The sequence below is a fragment of the Lissotriton vulgaris genome, chromosome 6 (assembly GCF_964263255.1).
Source record: "Lissotriton vulgaris chromosome 6, aLisVul1.2, whole genome shotgun sequence".
NCBI classification, from domain to species: Eukaryota; Metazoa; Chordata; class Amphibia; order Caudata; family Salamandridae; genus Lissotriton; species Lissotriton vulgaris.
This window is the reverse complement of record NC_141694.1, coordinates 1,775,376,893-1,775,389,535: the sequence shown is the minus strand read 5'-3', so window position 1 is coordinate 1,775,389,535 and position 12,643 is coordinate 1,775,376,893.

Here is a 12,643-nt window from a genome sequence, read left to right as displayed (position 1 = left end):
TCACCAGTTCATTCGGCAACACAGCTCTCCCATCTGCCGAAATCCACAAATCCAGATCCCCTTTGGTACAGCCAGAAGTCACCCACACTCTTTTCGCGAAGTCTGACGCCTGCTCTTGCATTTTTCTCAATTCATCCCAAGTGTCTATAATTCAAGTATCATGTTTAGCTCAGTCCCTCTATGCATTCCCTCGATAACCTGATCAGTGAATGAGTAAGCTTGCTCGGCACAATAACGTGCCACCTCATCCGCATATCTGTTTCCTAGTGACACAAAATCAGCACCTTTGCTATGTGCTGTGCATTTCACTACAGCGATTTCTGTTGGCCCCTGCAGAGCCTCCAGTAGTAACCTGACAAATTCCCCATTCCTGATAGGGGAACCTGATGATGTCATGTAACCCCTTTGAGACCACAACTGACCGAAGTCATGAACCACACCGAACCCATATCTGCTGTCGGTGTATATGGTGACTCGAATCTTGTTGGCTGCCAAACAGGCACGCGTCAACGCAACTATCTCAGCCACCTGAGCGGAGTGTACCCCTTCTAAGCAGGCGGCTTCGATTATCCCATGAATCGTGCAAACGGCAAAAGCCGCTCTTAGCTGTCCAGCATTGTCTCTTATACATGAGCCATCTACAAAGAGAATTTCATCTGGGTCTTCCAAAGGCTCATCGACAATGTCTTGTCTCGGTTTGGTGCACAGTTCAGTCACTTCAAGGCAGTCATGGTCTTCACAATCATCATCTAAAACATTTGGCAATGGCATCAATGTAGCAGGGTTCAAAACTGAGCACCTCTTTAGGGTCACATTCTCCGCAGCAAGTATAACCTGCTCGTAGCGTGTGAGCCTGTTGTTAGTCAGGTGCTGCGTTTTGGTCCTGGTCATTAACAATTCTACTGAATGTGGAATGTGTACCACCAATGGATGCCCCATCACAATACTCTCACATCGCTCAATGCTGACACCTGTTGCAGCAACGGATTCGAGACATCCGGGCAATGCTGCGGCTACTGGGTCTAAAGTAGCCGAGAAATAAGCAACTGGTCTACGGGCACCTCTGTGATCTTGGGTCAAAACTGCTAACGCGCAACCCTCTCGCTCGCAGCAGAACAATGAAAACAATTTGGTGTAATCAGGCATTCCCAGGGCCGGAGCACGACATAAGTCCTCTCTCAGCGCAAGGAACGCCATCATACAGTCTGTGTCCCATGGTACTGGATCACTCACGTCCTTGAGCGTCAGTTTCTGTAAGGGCTTCGCCTTCAGTGAGAAATTAGCAATCCACTGGCGACAATAGCCAACCATTCCCAGGAACATTCTAACCTCTCTGTGTGGTAGGCACCATCATTTTCATTATCGCCTCTATTCTGTCTGGGGACACTTTCCTTATTCCCTTCTCTATTCTGTGTCCCAAATACTGTACTTCAGGGAGACAGTATTGTAGCTTGCTGGGAGATACCTTGTGACCGTTCTCTGCCAGATGGTTCAACAAAGCGATGGTGTCTATTCTACAGGCATCTTCTGTCTCTGACGCAACAATGAGGTCGTCTATGTACTGTACAAGAACTGAGTTCTGGGGCAGTACTAGACTTTCAAGATTTCTCTTCAATAATTGATTAAACATCGATGGGCTTTCTGTATACCCCTGTGGGATACGACACCATGTTAATACACGATTTTCCAGCTTAAAAGCGAAAAGAAATTGGCTCTCCTCATGTAACGGTATTGAGAAAAATGCCTGACATAGATCAATCACGGTGAACCATTCAGCCTGTGCTGGAATTTGAAACAATATCACTGATGGATTCGGTACCACTGGACAGCATGGAACAACAATGTTGTTCACTTTTCGTAAATCCTGCACAATCCTGAACTTCAAGCTAGGCTTCTGCAAGCCCATAATCGGAGAGTTACACGGACTGCCCATTATCTCTTTTAGGATTCCCTGTTTAATCATGGTTTCAATAACAGGTTTTATTCCCGCAATTGTTTCTGGGGTCAGCTTGTACTGGGATGTTCTTGGAAATTCTGCATCATGTCTTACTTGTATCCTGACTGTCTCTACACCTTTGATCAGTCCAATCTCTTCTACTGTAAAATCCCAAACCTCCTGTCTGACTGTCTCCCTCAAGTCCCAGGGGAGTTCCTCCACTGTTAGTGCAGGATACAATTCTATGAACAGACGTGTGTTTGCAACCTTAAAGGCAGCATCATCATCATTTGTCTCCAACTCTACTCCTTTGGGTGTACAATAGATGGTACGGTTAAGTTTGCACAATAAGTCCCTTCCTAGCAGACACACAGGACTAGAATCACATACCACAAATTGATGGTTGTCCCTGAAGTTTCCTATTCTTACTGGAACTGGCTCGGTCAGTGGATTCGTCATTTTCCTATTTGCTACACCCACAACTTGAATGGTCTGTCCTGACAGAGGCAGGTTAGGGACCACTGCGGACCGTACAGTAGAACGAGTCGCACCCGTGTCCACCAGAAAGGTGGTGGGGTGTCCGGCTACATCCGCCTCTACAAAGGGTCCTCTCTGATCTATCTCTAATGCTGCTCCTAAGGTGCATTCTTCCTCCCCGTCCATACACCTTCCAGTCACTGGATTAAAGGCATAGTATTCGTCTCCGTCTATCAGGAGAGGCATCTGCTGGTATATCTTATTCCCTGCTCCGATCTTCGGTGGCTGGGGAACGGGAGCTCTAGAAGCGGAAGTCCCCCCTTTTGCCACCTTGAGCTGGACTACTGTTGATTTCGGAGCTTGGGGAGCCTGACTCTCCTCTTCCTCCTCCTGTACTTGATTCTCTGGGTTATGGGAACACTCACGCCTCCAGTGCCCGATCTCGTGACACTGATGGCACCTTGTTGTCTTTTTCAGAGTCGCTAGGTCTACCCTTGGCCTTGGACCATCCTCACTGTCCCTTTTCTGGCTGCTCGACCTTCTCCCCAATGTTCCATTTCCCGACTGACCCTGTCCTCCCGATTGCATTTGGACTAGCATCAGTTTATTTTTGAGCTTCTTATTCTTAGAATCTATCTCATCACTGCAGTACCTTGCGTACCTCAGGATCTCGTCTAGAGGTTTGTTCTGCCAACAGATCAAATGTTGCTGTATCATTAGACAGATCTCGTGCCTCAATCCCAAAACAAACTTGGACACAAACTGTCCCATGTCCTTTGAATCCATCACATCCAGGCCACTGCACTGCTTAAATATCTGTAACAGTCTCTCATAGTATTCATGAACTGTCTCTTTCGGTTCTTGTCTAGTTCGATCTATTTTTACCCAATCTATGTCTTGTGGTGGCACCTTGGTTTTCAACCACGTAATCACTTGCTCGTACTTTATCATTACTCTTGGTGAAGGTCTATTTGTGAGCGCATCAGGTTCTGGCTCCTCTGTGGGCCACTCGACACTGACTTTGCATGCTACCCATAGATCTCCCGGAACCACAATGTCAAACAATGTATTCAGATCAACCCATAGTACCTTTGAAATTTTGACAAACCTCTCTACCTGCTTGTACCACTCTACTGGGCTCTCTCTCAACTTGGGGAATGTATTCGTGAAAGCAGCCAAATCTCCCCTACTCCAGGGTACGTGCACATATCCTCCATGAGCTACTTCCCTCAAGGAGTATGCTTCTGCGTGCATTAGCCCTGCTCCTGGAGGAGTCTCTATCGTGCTCCGCCTAACACTCTTCTTTTTTTTTGACCACCTCTCCTCCCATTTGTCCAGTTGAACCCATGTTCGAATTCCTACTGTTAGTTCTCTAATGTGGGTTTTTAATCCGATCACCCTCTTCTCGTCTAGTTCTTGATCTGAGTACTGTAACCTATGGCCACCCTGCAAGGCCCTCGTCCTGGTCAGATCCACTGAATATTTGTTCGCTAGTTCCGTTAGCTTCTCGTGAGCTGTCCTAGCTCTGCGAGTAACATCTTTCGCTACAAACAACAGTTCATCTGGTTCGTAAAGTTCTATTCTTTCTAGAGGTATTGTACCCTCCACTATCTCCTCCACCTCTGATTTGAGTCTCAGCACATCTATTCTCCTTGCCTTTATCACCGCTCTCAATGTGCCTTGACTAGAGGTTTCACTAGGGTCTTTCCCTTTACATTCCTGACTCACTCTTCTGTCTTCCTCTGGGGTGTTATGAGGAACACTTCCTCGCTCCCATCTTTCACGGTCCCAATCTTGCCTTCTCTCTGCAGTTCCATGGGTATACGTACCCCTATTTTCCTCACTCCCACGGTCCCCTTCCTGTCTACTTTCATTAGACCTGCAATGGGACACTTCCATATTCTCTGAACTCCAGTGCCTACAATCGTCTCTTGCCCTGTCGCTCTGGGTATCTGTGACTGTTTCCCAAGTTCGCAGATCTGGTCTTAGTTCTCTAATTGACCGGGCCGTGGTCCTCTTAGATCCATCGGTCCTCTTAAGCCCCCCTGTTCCCTAGAGGAATCTGCCGATGCTGCCAAAGGGGTGCTCCTCTCTACAAGTCGGGACCATTGGTTCCACTCATCCGCCATGTTACTCCTATTTTCGCTGACGTTCCTTTCTCTATCTAACTGTGGCAAACTCTCAGTCTGCGTCTGTTCGGGGTTGTATACTGACACTATCGGACCTATGGTAACAGGTACCGTAAGGGCATCTGGTAGCCTCTGAGCTTTGGCCCCCTCTTCACAGTGTACCTGCTGTACAGTGAATCTTCCCACTACTCTTGCTTCCGGGGCCCGTTGAGGTACCCCCTCACCTTCCACCGTACCAGCCCTGTTCCCTACCGGGCCCAAGTCACTCTCTCTTAGAACTCCACCGTCCACTGTTGATGTCTCTCTCCCTGTTGGTGGTGGTGAACTCCCTTCTATTTCTGGATTATACGGAGGTGGTCTGTCCGACAACAGCCTCTCTATCAGACTATCTTCTGTTTCACTGTCATCGTCTTCTGTACTCTTTTTCTGCGTTTCCTTCTCATTGACCAACAGTGGGTACAACCTATCTCCTTCTATGGTCTGTACTCTCCATCTCTTGGCTAGTGCGTCCCACCTCGCGTCCTGCACCGCCCTAACTGATCTGTTCACTCTGTCTTCTATCCCTATTCTTCTCGTGGGCTGCCCTGATCCATGCATTCAATGCCTCAAACTGTGTTGGTCTAGGCAAAGGTCGCAAAGAAGACATTATCGCTTTTAACTGGTACAACACTTCTAATCTGAATGTCCCGTACCTAGGGAAAGTCAGTTCCTCATTCCCCTCAGTCATCTTACACCAGTTCTCCAGCCACAATATAGTATGTAACCCAACATTCGTAGACATGTAATGAGCTGGCGTATCCTCGGGTGGAGCCTCTTCCCCACCCGAGGTTCTAGTTTCTTTTCTCCCGAAAAACAACTTCGCAATCCTTTTAGACATTTCATGGTGAAATCCACAACAATTTCTTGTTTACTCCGTTCGTTCGTTTCACAATGACAATCCACCAATCCCAGCGGGGCTTTACTCTAACCGCCCTAACCCAGCGCGGCTCTCTTCTGACGTCACTCGTTGCTCGCTAAACGCCCAATCTCAGCGCGGCTCCACACTAACCGTCCTATCCCAGCGCTGCTCTTTCTGACGTCACTCGCTTCCACCTTTGCAGCAGTTCCCCTCCCTTCTCTACTCGTCTCTTGGTCATGCATGCGTTCCAATCATACGCTTTGATATGATCACTTCCGACCAAGCAATCACTTCTCTGACTGTACGTCCACAGTCTGACTGTAATTGTCACTGACTGGCAAATGTCTGTCCGCTTAACGATCAAACAATCGCCTCTCTGATAGGTTTCATACACACGGTAACTTCCGACCAGCGTCCATTACCCACGCATTCACACATTCATTCCCCCTATCTCGGTCCTACGGGCAATCAATGGTACCTCATGATCCCCTTTCAATGGTCGACAATTACTGTAGGTGTTCAATACACCCGAACCACTTAAGCTCTCCTTGAGCTTAAGATTTTCACCGGTTGCGCGCGCTCACAACCTGTTCTCCTTTCACACTACAGGCACTCAACTCCGCTAGACAATACAATTTCAACAACACAATACACACCGCAATCTAACACGCATGACCCTTTTCATACTCACACTCTTACGACCTGCTGCTTTCTGCCGCACCGTCACTCTCAGTCATCTTCCGTGGATCGCCATCCTCCGTCCGCTGCTCTGTGGACGCACATCTTCAGATCTCTATGGGCCTTGGGGAAATCTTAGCCTATCTGGATTACCTTCACTCCAGAAGATAAACCATCCTCTGCTACCAACTGGAAAGGCGGGAAATTTTAATCTAGAATCAGAATCAGAACTCTAGAATCCCGTCACAGGTCGACTAGACCATTTTACCTGTCATAGAGTGTAGAAGGTAATCTTTTCCAACATGTCAATTCGAACTACCTCCATCGCCTTCCCCTAAGAACCACTGACAAAAAGTCAAGTTTGAAAATGTATTATAAAGCCAAAAGCAATTGTGTATATAAACACCTCAGTAAGAGATTCAGTAAATATACGGGTACTAATACAAACATAATCCTACGGAAAAGTCTCAGTCGACTAAGAAACAACACCAGTATGATTTCCAAGACCACCAGGCTTGCAAGAATTGCTATGATTTGGGTCTTGGTAGGCATGGAAGAAAAGAAGAAATACATCCAGATAAATCTGTCCCTACACTATACTAAATGACATCCCTACAACCAGGTTCTCCCCTAACAAAGGTGTCAGCCGTGGTGACTTCCAAAGAAGTTCACTCACTTCGTTCGGACTTAGCCTATTGAACTCATCTCGCATAGTAAAGCTCTCTGCCTACCCAGCATCTTTCTTCGCCCTCGTGCGCTTCTGCTCTGCTCTCCTATCGGGGTGCTGTCCCTAATACAAAACCACAATGGGGGCGACACGCCCCGAGGGACGCCCCCCTATAAGCATCAATTTTCAAAGTATCTTCATTACGACATCTTCCTCCTTGTTCGTTGAAAAACGGCCTTGGGTCCCAGAGTCGTCTTCTCTTGAAGTTACTTCCCTAAAATTCCGCAGCCACTCCTCCAGGTCTGGAACTACCACCCTAACTCTCATACACAATGGGCCCTTCTCTACTATCTTTGGTTAACCTTGCACCTGCAAAGGAACGCACATAAATCGATTCACATTAACGTGCTACTTGCAATTAATTCTCTAAGGCAACCTTCTAGGAAAAGGCAGTTTCATGATTTAATGTTAAGAGGAACATTCCTAGCTCAGCCTACACAATCCTCTCTCCCCACCTGGGCCTCTGCACGTTTTCGAGATATCACCCTCTAACATTGGCAAACAGTTTCGTTCATTAGGCCTACATCATTATAGCAAAATAAAGAATACATTTTCTAACTAAACACTTCTATGTCGTTACATGAATACAATAGTGAATTATTAAACATGCATTAGAATACATCAATGCCTATTTAAGCATCCTTTAACTGAATTATTATTACACTACAAACACACTTCTAAGTTAACATGACATTAGTATTTCAAAACCGCTTTACGTTACAGCTATGTAAATCCTGGTACATGAGTTCATAGCTTTGTGTCATTCTCAAACATGATTATAAACCTCTATATATGTGGGTGCGGATTACTTGTGAATATGATGCACCCCTACAACTTCTAACACAGTTTTGCGCTCTCTCAGAGTTGTTGCTTGTTTTTTTTCCTGCATGAGTATTGTATTTTGCAGCACATTGTTTAGTATTCGTTCGTATTGGCTTTGCATTTGTTTGAACTTCATTAAGTTATGATTTCAACAATGGGTGCAAAGTTGGGGAACTGTGAAAAGTTGCTTGATGAACTACCTTTTTTGCCAGTTCTTTAGACCTGGTGGCTTCCTGCTTGAAAATAGCTTGGAAGTATCTCAGTCAACTAAGAACAACTATTTATTTTGTACTAGAAAAGCACAGTGTGGGTGGCTACGGAGCCGAAGGGAATGGCGGCGTGAGCTCGGAGCTCCGCGCCTGATCCCCGCATTTATCCTGCCAAACAGTGCGGAGACACCCGCGAGAGCCTCCACACGCAGACCGGAGGCAGTGCGAACATAAACTGCACCCTCGACAGTCAGTGGAGCGGGGTACTAGCCTGCCAGCGAGATACAAGGCGATCGCTAGTTAGACCACGGAGGGGCACAAAATGGCAGACGTCTCAGATGTCGGGAGAGACAAAGAAGCGCACTTGAATAGGAGGTGCCTCATCGGAAGCTAAGCGGATGAGAGAAGCGACCTACTCGCAGAGCGAGTGATTTGGCGACGTTGAGGCAACCTCTGAGACATCTGGGAGAATTGCTGAGTTTCGGCTTGGATCGAGCTTGGACTCCGGCGTCGAGACGGTAGCAGGGAGAACTGCGAAGAGCCGAGGGACAGAAGCAGCGGCCGTCCATCCTGATCCCTAGCCGGCTGAGACATAACCAGGGTGCCGCCCACCCCCCAGAGCGGCTGAGAGGAGGGTGAGAGATGCCCGGGGGACGACGGGGCTCCCGGCCCGCCTCGTGACCGAGGAGAAGATTATGCACCGGTCCCAGCCGGGAGGAGCGCCTGGCGGCTTTCCCTGGAAAGCGTAGGAGGGGGGGCCTGCCTGGTGCAACAGGAGACAGCGGGACCGGAGAAGAGACGCCCGCCCACATTGGGGGAGCAGGTGCCCCACGAAGCACGGGATTGACTTTGCTTTGCAACAACAGGAGGACCTGGGGTACGTCGAGGGGACTGAGGCTGCCCGGTGGAGATTGGTGGGTCGTGGCCGACCAGGCGGGAAAGCTGTGGAGACGGACCAAAGAGGGATATGCGCCCGGGCCATACGGGCATAAGCGGAGAGTGGGATCCGAAAGACAGACACCTCCGAGGGAGCCCTGCGGTGCAAAGTAAAAGGGGGGTCTCGTAGCTTTGGCCTCCAGCGGCGGCTCGCGGTCCCTCGCCCGTACTTGGAGAAAGTGGAAGATCGACGGGCCCAGGCGGCACTATCCAGGGCTTATCTGCCTTCCTGTGGGCATAGAGTGGATACTGGGCGAGAGCAGGAGCCTGCCCGGCCAGCCTGGGCTGAAGACGACTGCGACGCAGCCTCTGCTCTGCTGGACGGCCCTGGGTTGGAGCGGACAGCGGCTGCACAGTGGGCCTCCCTGATGTGAGGACCCCGTCGAGGGACAAGCTCCCACCACAGCAGGGGCAAGACCTAAGCCCTGGGATCCTTTCCCTACATCGGACGGACGAGGACGCAGACCTGTGCCTGAGTGGGGGAGAAACATCCCAATCCGGTGAGGCTGCACAACGAGGGAAGGGGCTGGAGAGGGCGCCCAGCGGCTGAAACTGCTACAAGAACAGTGACGAAGAGGACTGAGGGTGGGGGAGTGTTCACGGAGCCCCGTCTGGGTTCGAAGCTGAAGACGACCCCCCTGGTAGCGGGCCGGCCGCGGAGCTGGTGATCTGAGGTGGAAGTGAAGCACTATATTGTGGCCTGAAGGAGACCACTACAGCTTATGGACACTGGTACGAATACTGATCTTACACCATGGTGAAAAACAAAGGTAAAACTGAGGGAGCCGCGACCCTGGAGTCCTCAGAGGGGGGCCCTGCGGGACCCTCGGACCTGCAGCAACTTCAGGACCGCATCCCCGAGGCTATCGCAGCAACTAGAGATGCTTTGCAGCACGACATTGCGCAGGTGGTAACGGGATTGGGACTCTTAAGGGCGGACCACGACAAACTCAAGGATAGAGTCAAAGAAGCCGAAGACACTTTGGAGGTATTAACCCGGCCCACAAAAATATGGAAGTAAGCCTCTCGGACGCTCTGGGTAGGATATAAATGCTGGAGAGGAGAGCCGAGGATGCTGAAAATAGAAGCCGACGCAGTAACGTTCAGATAGTGGGTCTGCGAGAAAAAACAGAAGGGGAAGATATGATAGGGTATCTAGACGATTGGCTTAAGACCAAGGTGGCGCCCGAAGGCCTATCGCCATTCTTCACCCTGGAACGAGCTCATCCGGTCCCGGCTAGACCCCCCAAGTCAGGTTTGCCCCCGAGACCAGTAGTGGCCAAACTGCTACACTACAAGGACAGGGACCTCCTGCTCCAGAGGGCCCGTGATGCGGGACCGTTCCAAGTAGCGAACAGTAAAGTGACCCTATTCCCGGACTATACATTCGAGACGCAGAATCTGTGAGCCTCTTTTTTATCCATAAAACGCGAACTGCGGAATGAGGGAATTCGATACTCCCTGCTCTTCCCGGCTAAACCAAGAGTTGTCCTAGACGACAAAACACACTTCTTCTCTACGTCGGCGGATACCTGGGACTGGTGGGAGACATATAAAGCGGGCACAGACAGCGCCAGAGTCCAAGAGGAGCGGGAGCGAGCAAAGACACAGACGCGGAAATCACAGAGGCTGCGATGGCGACGACAGGGATCGAAAAAACCATTGGTGTCCCAGACGGAGGCGGGGAGACAGGCTGCGCTGCAGGCAGTCGAATCGTTGTCGAGATCGGGTGCCTCCCCATCACAACGGGGCTCGAACTCGGAGACCAAAGACACAGGATCGGAGTCGGAGACCTCAGGGACATGCAGCACCAAAGGCCCGCTGGTGACGCCACAAACCTCGGAGGAGATCCTGAACATTTGATATGCAGCTAATGATAGGAGGACATTCCTGCAGAGGAAAGAATTCACGAACTGTAAGGTATTGCTTTGGGGGGGCATCGACCGGGCTGTCGGACCATTGCTAACCAGTGGGGGCGGGGAGGGCGGTTGTCTCTACCTTCGGGCCTAGACCACAACCCGATTGCCCTTAAGGCGCTCACGGTTACGACCGGGAATTAGTCAGGAAGTCGAGGGGATTGACCTAGTTTGGATGGGTACTGATAGTTTGACATTGGGGCCTATTCTGGGGGGGGGGGGGGGGGGGGGTAGAGGGTATTGTTAGGGATGGTCCATTTTTCTGGCAAAGGTTGACTCAGAAACAGGTGGGAATTACAATGCCAGACGATTTGAAGTTTAGTTGGGGAGACACCACCACTCATGATACCACAGAACAGCGTAAGAGACTGTACTACGAACCATGGGACAATGACTAGTGCAAATGAAGTGAGATGTATATCCTGGAATGTGCAGGGGCTACACTCAATGGCACGAAGACACAAAGTACACGCCTATCTGGTCCGTAGGGGGGTGCATATTGCGATGCTGCAGGAGACGCATATCAAGAAATCGGAAGGGATAGCTATACAAAAGAGGTGGAGGGGCCAGGTATTTAACACCGCTTACTCAGCGTTTGCTAGGGGGGCTTTGATATGGATAAGGGCGGGTGTCCCGTTCCAAGCGACCAGGCACGTAATAGACCCTGAGGGACGCTATGTAGCAGTGGAGGGCAGGCTGCGGGGCAGGGACATCATACTGTGTAGCATATACGCACCAAACATTGACCAGGTGACCTTTTTCACTAGTCTATCGGGGACACTAGCACACTTCCTAACGGGCCCGATCCTAATTGGGGAGACTTTAATTCAGTAGCAGACACGACACTGGATAGGTCCCACACACCTCTGGCAGATTCCCCTGTTCACCGCCTCACGAAAGGGAGACTAGATTGGCAGGAGAGATGGGTTTTGATGGACGCATGGCGCACACATCACCCAACCGAGCGCGACTACTCGTTCTTTTCGAGCCTCCACGACCTCCATGTCCGAATTGATACAATTTTGTGCTCTCGGGTGGTAATGCAGACGGTGATACGGACCGAATACCTAACCAGGACAATCTCGGACCACAATCCCTTGCTGATTGGCCTGGATTGGGTCTCGGAGGTATCGCAGGTCCCGACATGGAAGTTGCGCCCGAGACATTGGAAGATCCGCTTTTTCACGCGGCACTAGAGGAGAGAATAAACCAGTACTTCGCGGAAAACGAGGGGTCCACGACTTCCAGGGCGATGGAGTGGAACGCTTTTAAGGTGGTGGTTAGAGGACAATACATAGGGAAACATGTGGGTGTGCGAAGGGTACTGTTGGAGGATCTACGAAAGGCGGACTCTACGCTGAGATTGAGAGAAGGCGAGACCGGGGCACCCCGAGTTACAGGAAGAGGTCAACTCAGCTAGGGAGGCAGTAGCGGGAGAGGTAGAACGCCTCCGCAGCTTCGATCACAAGGCATATATGCTTCGGGCCCACGTTGAGGGGGACAAAGCTGGAGCATTACTAGCGTGGCTAGCCAATCCTGCTAGACGTAGCTCTCCGATACTGGCGATCGAGGGAAAAGGAGGACAAATGCAATACTCCCAGATGGAGATATTAGCCTGCTTTCAGAGCTATTATACGACCCTCTATAGCAGTGCGCTGGTGGGACAGGAGGACGACATACAAGCCTTTCTTGCGGGCCTTCAGCTACCACACTTGGAGAAGGAACAGGCGACCGAATTAGGCAGGGATATAGAACTGCGAGAGATTAGAGGGGCAGTTAAACGAATGGCTCGTAACAAAACGCCGGGCCTAGACGGGCTACCCATTGAATTCTACAGCACATACATAGACTTATTGGCGCCTAGGCTACAAACGGTATATAATGAGGCCAGGAAGACCGGTCATCTGCCCCAGTC